This window comes from Caretta caretta, chromosome 3 (assembly GCF_965140235.1).
Source record: "Caretta caretta isolate rCarCar2 chromosome 3, rCarCar1.hap1, whole genome shotgun sequence".
NCBI lineage: Eukaryota > Metazoa > Chordata > Testudines > Cheloniidae > Caretta > Caretta caretta.
The window spans coordinates 195708114-195725584 of record NC_134208.1 but is presented as its reverse complement, the minus strand read 5'-3'; the positions used below and the strand labels follow the sequence as shown (position 1 = coordinate 195725584).

Below are 17471 nucleotides of genomic sequence, written 5' to 3'. Positions count from 1 at the left end.
CTGCAGCAGACTTTATATACACACAGAGATCATGAAACAATACCTCCTCCCACCCCACTGTCCTGCTGGTAATAGCTTATCTAAAGTGATCATCAGGTGGGCCATTTCCAGCACAAATCCAGGTTTTCTCTCCAACTTGACTCCACCGGTCTTGGTGAAGAGCCCACTCCTACACTCCCAAGTCAAAACTCCTGTTGAGGAGCTGAGAAAGCCAACTTACAGGTCTGGCTAGGCAAAGAGTAAAAATTAGTGTAAAATTAAATATATTCACACCCTCCACATCTAGGAAGTCACAATAAGTCTGAGGGTACGTCTACATTACCCGCTGGATAGTGATCATCTATCGGGGATCGATTTATCACATCTAGTGTAGACGCGATAAAATCGATCCCCGATCACTCTGCTGTCAACTCCTGTACTCCACCGCAGCAAGAGGCGGAGTCAACGGGGAACGGCAGCAGTCGACCCTGCGCCGTGAGGATGCGAGGTAAGTCGACCTAAGATACATCGACTTCAGCTACGCTATTCTCATAGCTGAAGTTGCATATCTTAGCTCGACTCCCCCCCCTCCCCCAGTGCAGACCAGGCCTGAGCCAGACAATTATAGAAGGCAGGGACAAACAATCTGACAAAATGCAGTGCTGTCATGGACCATTTGGTATTCTCAGAACGGCAGTGCCCAGTAAGAACTCCAAAGTATATTACATCTGTTAGGAGCTGGTCTACAATGACCTCAGGACCTCTTCCTGGCTACACAGGTTCCTTTTCCTTGGTATTTGTATCCCATTTCTAGTGATGCCTTGCAACATATTTCTGTATTTGTGTTTATGTGCTATTCACGTCAAGCCCAAAGATGACTGACTGTATGTTATGGCCATGTGTTTTAAGGTTGATGTGGTCATGGGCATGAACTACTTTTAAAGGGAGACAATGTAGAACTGATTCAGCCATTCAAAAGAAAAAGAAAAGTTGCTTTGAGATTTTTCCAGAGATATTAGCCACAAAGTAAGCTTCGCCAGCTCCAGCTTTTGGATGACCCAGTCCAGAAAAGTATCTAAGATCCATTCATTCTGTTGCAGAAAGTCTGAACTTGCTTTTTTGTCCTCTGCACTTTAGGATGATTACATACACTCTAGTAGAAGATGAACTTTACAAGAGTAAAGTTCGTGTCATTTAGCACAGTGGCTTTGGTTTTGTTTTTAATTAAAAAAACAAGTGATGTTATTGAAAAACATCTTTTGCCCTTTGTGAAGAAACTGGTTTTGGTTTTGTTTCACTGAAGAGAAACAGCCCGAAGATGGTGGTTCTCTAGATCCAACAGCAAAATGATTAGTAAGTGTGGGGAAGCTTGTAACATTTCTGGTCCTAATTACTGATATGAGTCCTTCATTTTCTCGAGAACACAGATCCATACACATCTTTGAAGACATATTTGCCAATCCTGGTCACAAGGGTATTCTTTGCTATTGCTGGGCTGAATCCTGAAGTCTTTACTAATTGGGAATTTTTTGCCTAAATAAGAACTGCAGCACTGGAGCCATAAAAAGTAAAATGAAAAAGAAAATGGTTTGCTCACCTTCTACCTAGCCCAAGGGTGGGCAAACTTCTTGGGCCGAGGGCCACATCTCGGTGGGGAAATTGTATCCAGGGCTGGGGTAGGGCGTTGGGGTGCAGGAGGCGTTCTTAGGGCAGGGAGTTGGGGTGCACAGGGTGCAGGCAGAGGGCTTAGGGCAGGGAGTTGGGGAGCGGGATGCAGGAGGGGTTTGGGCTCCAGCCCGGCGCCACTTACCTAAAGCGGCTCCGGGGTGGCAGCAGCGTGCACCGGGGCCAGGGCAGGCTCCCTGCATGCCGGCCCTGGTCCCACACTGCACCACTCTGGGAAGCGGCTTGAACCAGGTTCCTGTGCGAACGCCAGTTCCCAGCCAATGGGAGCTGCGGGGGGCAGTGCCCGGAGGCAAGGACAATGCACAGAGCCCTCTGCCCCCCGCCCCTGCGGGCCGCAGGGACGTGGTGCCGGCTGCTTCTTGGAGTGGAGTGGGGCCCGCGGCGCCACATGGGACAGTCCTGTGGGCCGGATCCAAAACCCTGAGGGGCTGGACCCGGCCCACGGGCCGTAGTTTGCCCACCCCGACCTAGACAATACAGGCTTGTTCCCTACTGTATATTCTCCAAGGTTTTGTCCAGTTTAATTTTAAATGTCTCCCATTCACAGTGGTTTTTCTTGGAAAGCTATTCCAGAACGCAAAAGCCCTCATTGCTAATAAAAAGGTTATTTTAAAAAGCAGTTGAACACCTCAAGAAATATACCCTACAGAATCCACAGAACCGGAGGCGGATCTTTAAGAAGCCATATCCCCCATCCTTTCGCTTGCCCTGTCACCTTGGGAGTTCTCAATGCTGAATGGCTTAAGACTCACTCTCAAAGCTAACACTGAGTGGCTTTTTAAAAGGCACTCGCATAAGTCTCAACAATTCACAGGCAGTGTTTTGTCCTCATGGGTCCAAAGTTTGAAGGAAAGAGAAAACCAGGAGGAGCTGGTGTGTGCAGGGTGGCTTAAAGCAGACCTGGCAGCGTCTACTTCCTGACTGAAATCCTGTGTAGCTGAAACCACAGCACTTACATAAAAATTAAAAGAGGAGAAAAATGGATTATTTCACTTTCTTTTCTCTCAGAAAAGAACTAAAGCCGAAATCCTGCAGGGTGGAAAGGGAATTTGGGGAAATTTTCTCTGTTTAACTCTGAGTATGCAGCTTTTCAAGCCTCAGTGGTGATCGCGCTGAGATTTTAAGTTTTTGAGGCACTTTCTGCGCTGCCTCTGTAACATGGAATATTATTTCTCTTCCCAACTTCAAATCTCGGAGGGACAAATTCTGGTGAAACTGAAGTCAGTGAGTGTTTTGTTACAGACTTCAATGGAAGCAGGGTTTGGCATGCAATGCCACAGGACCACGAGTAAAGGGTATTTTGGGTCTATTGGGTAGTTTAACTGGCAACAGCATGGGCCAGAGCCTCTTATCCAGCCGATCTGTGTTTGGCACAAGAACAAGAGTGGGCAACTTTAAGCCTTTTTGATATTCCCAGATCCTAGGGCTGGTCAGGGCAGCCAGAGGGACAAGCTTAAATTATACCCAGCCACCTATGGGTTCAAGAGGCCATTTGGGTGGTGAGCAGCAAGCAGAGCAAAAGCACACCTATCCATATACCTTTCCCCTCAAGTGAATCCCTCACAGAGCCAGACCTGCCAGCTTTGTGTTGCCCAAGCAAGGCCCAAGATCTGGCCCCTAAATTCCTGGCAAGGATGTCACTGGTTGTGCCGGCCTATGACCACCACTGGCCAGAGGAAGGAGTTAGAAGATTAAATCTATCCATTTAGATGGAAGCCCTCCAACCTCCTAAAGGAGCAGTGGACCCCTTCTCCCACAATCACTTGTTAAAGCTAGCAAGGAAGGGTAATTACCAAGGGTAAAAAGCAGTTACTCGGCTCTGGCTGGAGAAAGCTAACAAATCTAGCATCCATTTCTCATTTCACTTTGTATTTGTTAAAAATCCATACTTACTGGGTTTTAGCTCAAGGAATTGGAAGAACAAATTATGTTGATTTAAAAACAAAACAAAAACACCCACAGTCCTTAAAAATTACACTTCCTTAAAGATTTTGTTTGCTTGGTACAAAGGCAAATCCTGGCATAGCAATGTCACACTAGGTAGCTAGTACAGTACGTACTGCATGGCAATGCACAACTAGATTTGATATGCTGCAGCTGGCTCCGAATTTGTACATTAACTGTTTTTGCAAGACTTCTTAGTGTCTGATTCTGATCTCACTGATGCAGGCTGCACACCAGTGTGATTCAGCTTACTCCAAAGGAGTTTTACTCCAGATTTACACTACTGTAGGCAAGAATCAGGTCCTAGGTCTTGATATTATGGGCACATGACGGGTGGGAGAAGCCAGAAGAGATGGAAGGCTATATGGAAAGGGACAATATTGGGGTTGCTCTCCTCTCTGACTTTTAATAGTTAGGATTTCCCATTTACAGTGTGTTTTTTCTAATACCAAGTTGTTAGTTCTAGGTCAGTTCTGACCTAAGTTCCCTGTAAGCTGCGTGACTGTGCAGCAAGCTATCAAGGGCCATGCAGGCGGGAAGAGGCGTCTCTCCCCCGGCCCCGGGCTGCTGCGGTGAGAGAGGGCTGGGGGGAGTCCTCTCTAGCCACCGCAGCTCTGGGGCAGCTTTCACCCCAAACCCCTCATCCCCGGCCCCACCCCAGAGCCCACACACTGCCAGCTGGAGCCCTCCTCTCCCCCCACACACCAACCCTTTGCCCCAGCCCTGAGCCCCCTACTGCACCCTAAGCCTCTCATCCCTGGCCCCACCCCAGAACCTGCACCCTCAGCTGGATCCCTCACCCCCTGCATTCCCTTTGACTTTTTTAAGGAGTAAAAATATTTGTTTTAATAAGCATTCACAAAACTCTCTCCATTGAATATAAAAAGTTTCAGCGCTGCACTCTCAGAGAGCACAGGGCATCACTCACATTCACCAGCCTTCTCTGCACAGTGCTAGCAATACCCGTAAATGCCAGGTGGTTTTGGTGTGTATTCTGTATGAAACTACTCTCCCCATTTGCTTTTGTGGGGGGCATTAAAGCAAGTTTTAAACCTCAGTTGTAGAGGCTAGTACAAATGCACCCCATACACGTCAACTCAAGCCAGAATTTTCAGAGGTGCCAGTCATGCACAACCATAGACGGCCGTGGTGTGTGTTTAGTTCTTCCGAAAATCTGGCTGGTTTTACACAGATACTGAAGTGGAAGCACTGACACCTGGTAAATTTAATAATAATGCTTAAACAAAAGAAAACAAAAAACCCACAGGGGAAATTTTTAGTAGCGATCATAAGTAGGCTTTAGTGCAGTGTATTGAAAGTTATGGAAGTCGTAATGATAGGATGCCAGAGGAAGTTTAGAATCTCAGTATAGGAACATATGAAGTCCTGCAGTTATCGCTGGAGTTCTACTTTGCACTTCCAGGAGTTCTGAGGTCCCTGCAGTGACATCCATGTTAATTGGAAAGTAAGGTGAAGCCTTCCCTAACAAATAAGCAATGCAATTATAAAGCAAGTCAACAGTGTAAAGCCAGCTAACGTGTTCCAGCGATATTTTGAAACTGTAATCCGATACTACTGTTTCCATCCTCGTGCCTTGCCTGCACTCCCTTGTTGCATACTGTACTATTTGAGGCCCAGAGGGCAAGGCAAGCTCTTGCTGTTTATTAACGATCAGACACTGCATTTCGACCGAGATCTGTATGCACACCACCCGCAATACTTTCTCGATAGTTTCTTAAACTTGCAGATTATTGAAACCCTACCAGAAGGTTAACCTTTTTGGAACAACTAAAGCAAGCAACCCCTCCTCCTCCTGCCCGCAACTCTCTCATTTTAAATCTCCAACAGTTTTTACTGTGCTAAAAAAGGCAAAGCCACTCTAAGCAAGTCTCTACTCTTGCAGTCTGCTAAGTTTTGCAGGAAGCATATGCTTCTATTAAATTAGAAACAGTTTCTAATGCTGTCAGTTTGCTAAGTGTAACCTTTTCTCTTGGAAGAAGAGAAGCTGGTTTAATGTTTTTGACAAACTGCACTCAGCAAACAAAACTATGTCAGATGACGCTGGAACAGGCTCCAATAAATATCATTTAAAATAAATTAGGGCCTCATTAAATAATCATTTGAAAGAGGAACAGGTTTTGTATGTTAATAAGAGCGTTTTAATATTAAGAAATTGTATTAAGTTTTATTGCCCTAATACAAGTTGAAGTCAAATTTACCCTCCTTTGCTTGTTAAGCCATTAAAAATTACACTGAAAGAATTAGGAGGTGATCAAAAGTACACAGGTGCTGTATATGGAAGGAAGACTAGGCACTTTAAAAATGGCCACCTGAATAGAAATTACGAGCAAATAACACAGGCAGTATAAAGGCACAGATGAATGAAACAGAAAAAGGATCTTCTTTCTGATACAAAGGAGAACAAGCGATGTGTTTTTAGAATAAAGTATTAATGTTTAAAAAACCCAACCAACCAAACAGTGCTTACTGTCTGGCGGGGAGCTGTCTTTAAAGCAGCAACGAACTGTTTTGAGACAATACACATTATTTTTATGCCAGCGCCTCCAGCTAGCCAAAAGGTCAGTTCTGACATATTCTACCTTGTGTAGAACTTCTCTTTTGCCTCCTTGAAACAGTGAACAAGGGCATCAGTCAAGTGTGAATGTGATCACGAGACTCAAGCCTTCTCCCTTTTGGGAGTTTCATGCAAAAATTTGCTACCATTGCTAACTGGCTCAGCTCCACCAGTGGGAGCGCTAGCATGGAACCTATGATCACTGGCACAATTTAGGCCTACTCGGGGCAGAAGTAGATAACACTATTAAATACACTGGCAGCCCATTTACACCATTGCTACCACTGGCGTTAGCGAGGGGGAAATATTTGCAAAACACAGACATAGCCTTATTCCGGGGCACCTCTTTGTCCACTATCCTCGTTACTCTTTTTGCCGGAATAGCTGCGCATACTGCAAACCAATGAAGGCAAAAACAGGGTTCCTACATGGAATCTGCAATGCCGCCTTGGAGCGCTGGGAAAAAAAAAAGAGCACATTCTCCCCCGCAGAACAGGAGCGTCAACCCTGCAAGGATTCGTCTCAGCCAACATGAAGAGCGAGACTGAGGTTACTCCGAAACTCGGATCTCCACGTGGCAGGGCTAAGGAAGTTGTCAGGTCTGCCAAGCATGAATCAAGTTATATTATGCTGTATACACATGGTTCAAACTCCTTTCAAATGGTGCAGTGAATTGTGCTGCCACTGTACAGTAACAGCAACCTCTCAAGCACCATGGTTTGGATCCCTGCACTTCTTCTGTGGGAGAGAATAAGAAATGCATTAACTGAATAGTATCCAAGACTAATCAAGCTACATGGACTGTGCAGAATAATCCACATCTTATTAAAAAAACAGGCTATGCTTTTTGTTATGTGAAGATATGCCATGGGGCCTATTCAAAGTTACCTCTGGGGGCTGAAGTCAGGTACGAAGTCTCCACATTTTAGATTCTCTGAGCATGTCTCCCATTAATGGGCTCTCTTGTCCAGTAGTCAGCAACGCTATAGGCCACAGTCCTGCAAGGAGAACCACATGGGCAGGCCCTTGAATGGAACCGCACTAAAACCCACGGGGCTCTGTGCAGCATCATACACTTCTACTTGGAGAACCAGGGTCCCAGTTTCTTAAAGCTGGGAAGCCTCAGCAGTTAAGATGACTGGGCACTGCTTTAGGGCCAAATCCAGTTGATTGTTCTCCATTCCCACTGACTTCAGAGCCTTCAGGAATCCATGTGCTGAAGAGCCTACCAGGAAGGAGCAGCTTAATTGTAAATTAAATCCAAAACCAGGTGAAAGGCCTACTACACTAACAAAATACATTTTCCTGTCACAGTTAACATTTGTCAACTGTGATCACAGTATGCTACTGCACACAGAGGATAAGGGTGATGCTGAAATATTTAATATTTATTTATCCCTCCCTCCCTCCTCCCTTGTGATTTTGTTAATGTGCTCAACAAGGGGGTTATGCTGTGCTGTGTCATGTTCAGCTGGTTAAACAAGACATCTTTATTGGCATGTACATGTCATGGTCTGGTTGATGTACTTAGTGTATTTAAAGATCCAAAGTCTTCAGTCTATTCTCCCCTGGATGCATGCAATTCCTGTAAAGGTTAATGGGAGTTATGTGTGCATCAAAGGGAGACTAGACCCCTTTGTGTATAATGGAAGGTAGTTTTTCTCATGTATTTATAATTACTTGGATGGAGTCCTTGCTTTCATAGAGTCTTTTCATAGAGTCTTTTCCCCAAAGATACCTTGTTTTTCCCCTCACATTGTAGACTCTTAATAAAACACACTGGGAACTCCCCCCTTAAAACAGAAGATGAAGCGTTTGCCAAAATGCACATTATAGCTTTGAAAATGGAGTATTGCGTAAGTTACCACAGTCAAACTGAAAAGAAGCAACTTGACTTTTCTTTTTCTGTTAAGAAAAAAAGTGTGGCATAAAATGCAAACTACATCTCACCAATGGGAAATCATCTTAGCTTCTGTCTTGTAAGTTTCATATGTCAACCAGTTTCTTGCCACTGAAAGTAAAAAACCATGAACAGACTACAACAGGAAGTGTTTCCATGATGCTGTTCTCAAAGCAACTGTTCTTATGTGCTTTGGAGTAGTTTTCAACATTTTTTGCTTTAATAAGCGAAGCACAGATTGCTTTAAACAAACAGACAGGTCACAACAATCCTCAAGATCATTAGTTTTACATACGTCATCTAATCAGAGGTAATTGTTATTTTTGTGCCAGGTCCTGCAAACTGAGGGCTTCAAATGTTCTGATACTTGTAATAATATGCAGATTCTTTATTAAAAAATCTTACTAATATGTAGAAAGGAGCATAAAACATTTTAATTTATTTTAATGGGAGGAGTAGCTATTATCCTGCCTCTACCACACATGTGAACACATGCAGAAAAAATGGTCCCGAAGATCAGATGTGAAAGTTTGCCAAGACAGCATTAAATGAGGTTAGAAAAGTGGACAACTGTTGGCCTTTCAATCTAGTGCACTAAAGCTTGCATTTGTTGAAATACAGCGTGTGTTTTCATGTTTCCTGAAGTAGAATTCTGAAAGCTGATAAAGGGAACTTTGGCTAGCATTGAACTATAATGAACTTATGGCAACGGCAAGTAAGAGGCAGAGAGATTTAATTTTCATGGTATCTGGTTGATTCCACAGTCAGAATAACTAAAAAGACACACAAAAATAGTAGAATTATGAATATTAACCCACTTGAGCTGCATAATGTCCAGTAATTAAAGTGCTAATATCCTCAATCCTCAGGAAAAAATTGTCATGCTAGACCTACAAGGTTTTATCCAATTATCCTACTTTGGAACACTTCTATTTTATGGCACACTTTAGGATCAATTCCATATTTAAAAGCCTGGCTAATGCAGGTCAGTTAGCCTGGAATACTGTAATTTAAACACTGATACTGTGTGTGCATTTGGGGGATGGGAAGCTGGCCCACATTTCACAGAAAAGTAATGTTAGAAGAACAGAATAAAAAGAAAAGAGAAAGCGTTCTAAGTTGCATTTCCCCTTTAAGCCAGACACAAATTATACACCATAGCCAAAGTTCCCCATTACATTAGTTTTCTTTCAGAGTTACAATGACTAGAAAAAAAAACAAAACCCAACACAGCAACTGTGTATTGTGCATGTCTTTTTGCACTCACATTTGGGGCAACACACCAGATAACCAAGGCTTAAGTTTAAAAATACAAAAAGGTATAATATTCCATTCTGTACATTTGCAATATTTTGTGCAATGAGGGTGTGTGTAATCTTAGAAAAACCAATTTCCCAAATATACGGGGGTTGGAGAGTAACAGAGGCGATGTATCTGATCGCAGGAGGGTAACAGAAGCAAAATTACTGGGCCCATGGGAAGGTGGGGTACTAAAGTAGCTCTGCTCAAAGCCCTTCTGACGGTCAGTGATATAAGTTACTGCTCTTGGTGAGAGGAAAGGCAAGGGGATAAGGGTTGATTTGCAGCAAACCACACTAGAGTTAATGCTTAAATACTGCAGATTGTTACACACACACACCCCTCAATGCAATAAGGAAACAAAGTTACCACTATTGAAAACACTCAGGTGGATTTCATGCATACCAAAGTCTCCTTTTTATGATGAATTAAAGAAACTTACTCTAATAAAAGAAAAATGTATCTTTTAAAATAATATACAAATATTATATATTTTAAAGAAACAAATATTTTTCCAGGGGGAGGGGCTACCCCTTAGCACCTGTGAAAAATATGAGTGCATGAGAACACAGGAAGATGCTGCCATACTTATGAATTATATTTAAGAACTTCATTTTTGCAGCTACCTACAGTTAAGACAAAGCTGCCTCTAGGCATTTAAAACTAGTCAGACCTGCTGCAGCAGCTGCACAGTCTGCTTCGAATATGCCCTCCACACTCCTTCCAACCCCCACCCCTACATATCCGCATAGTTTACCGCCAATCATGGGCGTTTCTTTCTATAGTGTAGTTCACTCAACCATCTTATTGCCTCCTCTGGAAGGGAAAGAGTGTTTCAAAAAGACCAGTGTGAAATGCTAAGAAAAAGTTGGATATTAGCAAATCGTAGATACAAATCACATTTCAGTGGAAAGTCTGTTTGGATCCTACAGCATGATTGTTTTGCCATGGATTGAAAATCATGGCTCAAAGAAAAATGTTTTGCTTGTTACAGATAATCCTGTCAGGTATTAAATCTGAGGAAATGAAATCCTTCACTTAAATACTGTAGTGACTGAACACGTGTCAAACAGAAGGAAGGGTCTAAACCTACCCAATTCAAAATTCCTTTGATCAAATCAGTACAATTTTGTGTCACTCTGTTTTTTAAACAGCAGTTTTTAAAGATTCCTATCATGCATTTGTATCTGCTTCATATAATTTTTATATATGTAGTAACACTTCTCTTATGCTGTTCTTTTCTTAACAGGAAACACAGGAAATGGAACCAAATCCGGCTCATTCACTGATGTGTAAGTAAGACAAGTAGGATCTGGCTCCCACTGATTACACAGAATGGGACATATGACACTTAAAGTAATGTAAAAACTGAACTCCAAAGCCCAATACTAGAGACCATTCCAGCTTTTCCAAAAGGGACAACGGGGCTGTAATGGGACTGAGGTTCTGGCTCAAAGACTTCAATAGAGTTACTCCAGTGTAACAGAGAGCAGAATCTAGCCATGTAATTTACCTACCTACACGCACATATTATTTATATTGGGGTAGTGCCCAGGAACCCCAGTCATTGCCCTGGACCCCCTTGTGGCAGGCACTATACAAATACAGAACAAAATGACCACCCCACCACAAAATGCTTACAATCTAAAGGCTGTACGGTCACTTTGAATTTGGCTTCCCTGGACTTTTCAGTGACACTGCAATCTGAATGTTGCGGTAACAGTTTGTTTTCCGTTTACATTACATATTATCTTTTGCTGACTGCACTGGTAATACTGAAAAAAACAAAACAAAAAAAAAGGAATACCTCAGTTGTGGCAAACATTAAAGTTTACTTCATTTACGGCAGATAAAAAATTATAGGAGAAGCAGGCCCTTCTGTTCAGAAGCAGCTACACTCCTCCTGACTGATCAGTGTACTTGTAAAATAATTATTGGTAGAAATGTGTCAATTGCATCTATTTAAAAAAAAACACCCCACACCAACACACCTACCATTCATTCTTAGATTTGCAGATTCCACTTTTTATAAACTAATAATTAGTGGGAGGCTCAGCTACACTAAGTATTTGCACCTATTACCAGCTGCCTTCCCTTTAAACTGGACCTTGCTCTCTTTTCTTTTAGTGCATTCATGATCTTTGGACTCAGCAATCAGAGTCTGCTGTTTCTGGCACAGATTGATTGGGGGCGGAGGGGGGAGGGTGCAAGAAACTGTTGCCACTGAAGCGGTCTCCTTCTGTGCGAGGCTTACAAACATGAACTAACTCACAAGGAAGTATACCTGCATTAAACAGAACTTATAAAAGTAAGTGGGTCTTCAGACGATTGTCTATACTTTTGAAGGGATGCATTCTCTTTTGTGAAAAGCTACACTTTAGTATGTGTTACCTAAACGCAAAAATGGTCCTCACAACTCTGGATTACCCTGCCTTACTTCAGCACTCCTAGTCAGGGACTATGGCAAAGCATTATACATCAGTGTGAAATATAAAACATTCTAAATTGGTTTCCAGATCAATGATTCTCAGGAAAAAAAAGGCTCATTAATTGTTAGCAAAAGTAGTTCAACTAGATACTACTAAGATCTGCTGTATCCAATAGAGGTGAAACTTCACTTAAAGAAAATGTCAACCTACATTATAAAGTTTGAATTTTCATGCTGACTGTTTTTAGTACATTGTGCCCAGTTGTGTGATGTCTTTTAAGAAGTCATTTTCAGTACTTGGGTCTTCTCCATTATTTGTATTACTTCCACCAAAAGCATTGTGAAAAACTCATCTTATCTTTTGGGTAAATCATGCTAAGACTAGCAGATGTCTAAGGAACACAGTTACACTTCACAATAAATCAGCATATACGCCTGTTTAATTCTGTATATTGTAATTGTTTTAAATAAAGACAAACCTACATATGTTTAGGCTAAGAAGTTTCTTTTGTTTTTTAAACAACTTCAGAGTGAATAAAAATCAGCTTGACATGAAAATCAAAAGGAGTACTTCAAGAAGCACAAGGAATAGCTTCATTCTCTAAAGAGCGTAATTCTGCTTCTACTGAAGACAATTGGAGGTTTTGCTATTGACTTACATAGAAGTAGAATCAGGCTCTAAAGTAGGAAACTGCAGCTGTTATGTTAGATGCTGCAATACTTGCTTGGACAATGGAAGTGTTCCCTAGGATACATGCTCTAATGTACCTGTCTGGCACCACAAGTTACTAATCCTCCTTCCATCTCTAATAAAGGGAGTGACAGTATTAATACTAGCCCATAAAGGTAAATTAGGTTCAGAAGACACCAAGCTTGTTTTATTATGCATGAAAAAAGTAATCACTTTTACTGTGAGCAGGAAGAGCTACTTTTAATTAGCCTACCTAATCAACTGCTTAGTTTATAAAGCAATATATGTATGTTAAGCAGCAAGTTATAAGAAAACTCAATTAGTTATGCAATTACTTTACCATGTGAAAATCCTGATGACACTGGATCAGAAAGCTAGGTAAGGTTCACACAACCCTTGTGTACAATTTCTATACCCTCTATACACTTCATCTGGATGTAGAGAGTTTTATGCAGGTAAATCTCTGCACGCTGAAAAGACAAACTATGAACCTGATTCTTCTGTCACTTTAACCCATGTAAAATCAGAAGTGGCTCCATTTACTTAACTGGAGTTACACTCATGTAAAATTGGTATGATGGGAGAATCAGGCCTCTGCATTGTGAGGATTACAGGTACTCTGCTGGAGCGGAATACAACATCCACTGAAGTCAGTGAGAGTCTGTCCATTGATTTCAGTACACAATAGATAGGCCCTGGGTGACGGGTGCTTGACTGTTGCTTTGGACTCCTCGGCACAGCAACTCATATCACTTTCTGTGTCACAACTTTGTAAAGGCACTAACCTCCACCTGGGAAGGAACTGAAACTGGCAGTTTCATTTTGCACCATCAGCTGATCAGAACTGGAGTCCAAACTGTAATCAATCACTCCTGGCTCCTCCATAACTGCATATGAACAATTTGGTACTTCGTATCAAAAATCTCCTTGCATTTTATAATACAAACCTCACAAAATACAAGAACTACAGCATGTAATATGCACTACAAATGAATGCCTTTTCCTTGAAAGACTCATGTTTCTAGAAAAACCAGTGAGTGACACACAAGTGGTGCTAAAATCTCAGGATACCCCAACAGCCAGGAATCTACTTTTACAAATCCCAAAACACTCATGCAAATAAAGCAGAAGTCACTTTAAAGCCAATGGGCACTGCAAGAGAATAAAATAATTCTTGCTTTGAATAAAATGTTTCCAACATTCCCTAAATCTGTGTATTCCTTGGTGTGTTGATATTACCTCTAAAACGTGCCTGAATCTTGTTCTCTAACCCCCCTCCTCCCCCCGCATGTTTTTTCTTCTGCTGGCATTGCTTTTATCAAGGAAAAACGTAAATATACTGCTGCTCGATGAAAAGACACAATAACCCCCTGTCCTGATGCCACACAGACACCAAGCATGGAATAATCCAGCTGTTCTGTAACCTATCTGGGACAAGCAGAGCCTCCACCAGGGTAAGTCATTTCAGCTCCAACACATCTAAGGTCTTCTAGATTCAGAACCCTCCCCCAAGCCCTTTAGTTTGCCCTGCAAAGATACACACTTCCAGTGGGACTCCCAAGTCTTGTTTGCCAGGGTCTGAAAGCAATGGGGGGAGGGAGGGAGGAAAGGTGGGGGGCAGACTGCAAGATGCAGCTTCCACTGCACCTTGTCTCTTGCCGGTGTCCAGAGCTCTCCGGCCCATAGGGAAAGTTATTACAGCAGAGACTGTTTCTGCAAGTTGGAGGTAAACACGGCTCTGGGAACACTAGCGCGCAGCGCTACCAGAGCGCTGCCCAACAACCCCCGCTTGAGAAAGTACGTACGCATTTAAACCACACACACACACACTCTGCACATTTGGAGACAGTCCTTTTAACAGGATCCTCTTTTCTGCTCATCCCGCTCAGAGCCCAGCCGCCTCCGGAGGGGGGAGAGCCCAGCTCCCGAGGGTTACAAATAATGCAAAAAGCACCGGACTCATGGCTAACCCCCCCCCCCCCACACACACACACACCCCCGACTTCTTGCAGTTTTTGTCTTTGGGGCTAACCAAGGGAAATCGCTTGTTTGTAGACACAACACCAGTGTCATTGTGTTATTGCGTATCGACACACACACACAAACACACGCTTTTCTCACCAGCACCTGCAGTCCCAGCCGCCCCTAGCCCCCGGCAGCTGGACAGCAAAGACCCCCACCCCCCGGCCGCGCAATGAGTTGAACTTACCACATGCAGTTCCACCTGAGAACTGGAGCATCAGGGTCTGCACGCGCCTCGGCTACACCCGCTCCATATGTCGCCGGCTGGCGGGGACTGGGGGCGGCACGGAGGGAGGGAGGGAGGGAGGCGGGGGCAGCTGGAGGATTTAAGCCGCGGCTGTCTCCGCGCCGCCGCCGCCGCGCTCACGAAGCATTATACAATGGAGGAGGGAGGCAGGCCGGCCGGCCGGGGGGCGGAGAGCAGCCCGCGCGCCCCGCACTTGCCCTGCACAGAGCGTGACGCGAGGAGCGAGAGAGGCTGGGGCGAGCCCCTTGCCCTCGGGCTCACGGCGAAGCTCCGCCCCGGTGCTACTCTCTGCCCCCGCCCGCCCCCGCTACGGGGCTGGGGAGGCGGCGGCGCCTCCCCGAGCCGGGCGGAGCTGCGCTCCCCGGGGTCGCCGCCTGCGCGTGCCGCTGTCCCGGGGGGGGGGGCACCTGCCGGGGTGTGGGCGGCTTCTCCCGGCGGGGGGGAAGCAGCGGCCCCCCGGGCGGGGACAAAAGGCGGAGATGGGGGGGGGGGGGCCTGGCGCGCAGCCGGCCAGCGGAGCGCAGCGCAGCCACAACTATGACAAGCATCCGAGCTCTCCGGCAGCTTGGGACCGGTCCGCAAGTCGGGCGGGAGCAGCAGGCGGCTCCGCCGGAGGGACAGCAGCCGGGGGCCTGCCCCCGCAGCTCGCAGGGCGGGCGCTGGCCGGCCTCGCTCACCGGCATGTGCGAAAAGAGGCGGGGCCCATTGGTCGCCGAAGTCGGGCTGCACTTCCCCCGGGTTCCCCACGCAGCAGCTGGAAACCCCTCCCAGCCCCGGAGACAGCGAGGCGCTCCCCCGGGGAGGTGAACCAGGAGAAATCCCAGCGAGTTGCCCCGCTGAATCCGGGATGCACCACAGGAAAAAAAAAAACAACAACAAAAAACCACAAGCAGGGCAGAGCAGGGGGCTTGTAAGCGACCTTCTGCTTGTGGAAATGTTCTTTGCAACCTCAGAGGTCTCTAGAAACGTGTCAGCAATGTCCTGATAATACCCCCCCCCCAGTCAAAGCCTTCATGGAGCCTGGCTGTGGGCTGCAAAAGGAAGCACTGGCCTAGCCCAGTCGTCCTCAACTTTTCTGGACTACTGTATGCCGCTTAGGAGGCTGATTTGTATTGTATACCACCCTCCCCTCCCCCCAGTTTCATCTCACTTAAACTACTTGCTTACAAAATCAGACATCAAAATACAAAAAAGTGTCACAGCAAATTACACTGAAAAACTGCGTGTCTCATTTTTACCACATAATTATAAAATAAACCAAGTGAGATAAATAGTGTATTTCTAGTTCTGCATATAGTAAGCGTATAGAGCACTATAAACAAGTCAGCATCTGTATGAAATTTTAGTTTGTACGGACTTTGCTAGTGCTTTTTATGTAGCCTGTTGTAAAATTAGGCAAATATCTAAATGAGTTGATGTACTCCCAGAAGACTTCTGCGCCTCCCCAGGGGTACCCTATTGAGAACCACTGGCCTAGACCCTTATCTTTTCTCTTTCAGAGTTAAGAACGTGTCTTGGTTTTTCAAAGTTTTGTATTGTAGCTTCTAAAACTACAAACAGAAAAACATGGTACACGCATCCCCCTCTATGAACAGAAAAATAGTGATAATATTAACTAACGTTACTACCCCTTGATCAGTGCACTGTACAAACACCAACTAATGAAGTCCTGTGCAGTTAATTATGTATTACAGAGAAATTAAATCATATGAACAAAACACAGCAACTCAATGGCAGTGCTTGGATTATTATTAAATTCTTAGTTCACAAACTTCCTCTCAGTGTTACAGTGCCCACCCTTCAACACCTCACCTTTCCAAAAAAGGTTACGTAGTTTGAAAAAACAAACAAACTAATAGAGACTTAATTAAATTAGCAGAGAAAACTGTGCACACTTGTTCTCTCTCATCTTGGAAATATTTTTTTTTTAACCTGGGAAATATTTTTCTGTTGTAAAAAAAAAAAAAAAATCACAACAGTGATTTTTCTCCCCTCTATAGAATCCTAGATTCTAAATTCGGCTTTACAGATATATGCCCATGCACAATATTAGGCCAAATGGGTGTGTTCAAATGCGTAAAGACTTGTGGGGGGGGGGAGCTTTGAACCATGTGTTATCTGAAAAGAAAGACTGTTATAAGTTACCTAAATGATTATGTTTTACAATGTATTTCTAGACACTATTATAAAAGGCAATACAAACACCTTAACATTTTGGCTGCAACCCCAAAAGCATCTCAGATCATTTTGGTCCACTAAACCAGTACTTTGGGACAATAAAGCTTGAAGACCTAACATAAAGGAGATTATCAGTCTTTAATATCAAGACAAGTTTAGGTATTATGTTCAAAATGTTCTGTAATGATTTGCAATCAATCCATTTTATGGTCTTGTTGCAATTTTCAACCAGAGCACTGAGGAAAAAAAAGCATACTTTTGAAAAAAGTTGAATTTAACTGGAAGCTGCATGCACATAAAATCCACAAAGTCAAAACATTTTAAAATGAAAATTACCAAAACAATAAGAAACCACTGATGATTTTACAAATTTTTAAATTATAATTTAAAAAGACAGGTAATTTATATTTTAAGTTTCTAGTCTTTTAGATGGTACTCCTCTTCACATGGCTATGGCATACACCATTACAAAAATATTAGACCTGAAGCATTGGTGCTTGTCCATTTCCACCAGAGCTGTGT

General features: G+C 43.8%; 1 protein-coding gene across 5 annotated transcripts in view; it reads right to left on the bottom strand.

Moving 5' to 3' along the window:
- The window catches only part of SERTAD2 (SERTA domain containing 2), a 99338-nt gene that overhangs the window by 11684 nt on the left and 70183 nt on the right, over positions 1–17471 (bottom strand). The window contains exon 2 of one of the 5 annotated variants that reach the window (XM_048842699.2): positions 7073–7182. The exons of 2 other annotated variants lie outside the window; for them this stretch is intronic. The gene's annotated coding sequence lies outside the window, so the exon portion shown is untranslated. Of the gene's footprint in view, positions 1–7072; positions 7183–13287; positions 13307–14711; positions 15112–17471 lie in introns of those variants that run through there. 2 more of the 5 variants (XM_048842698.2, XM_075127213.1) reach the window with 2 other exon arrangements.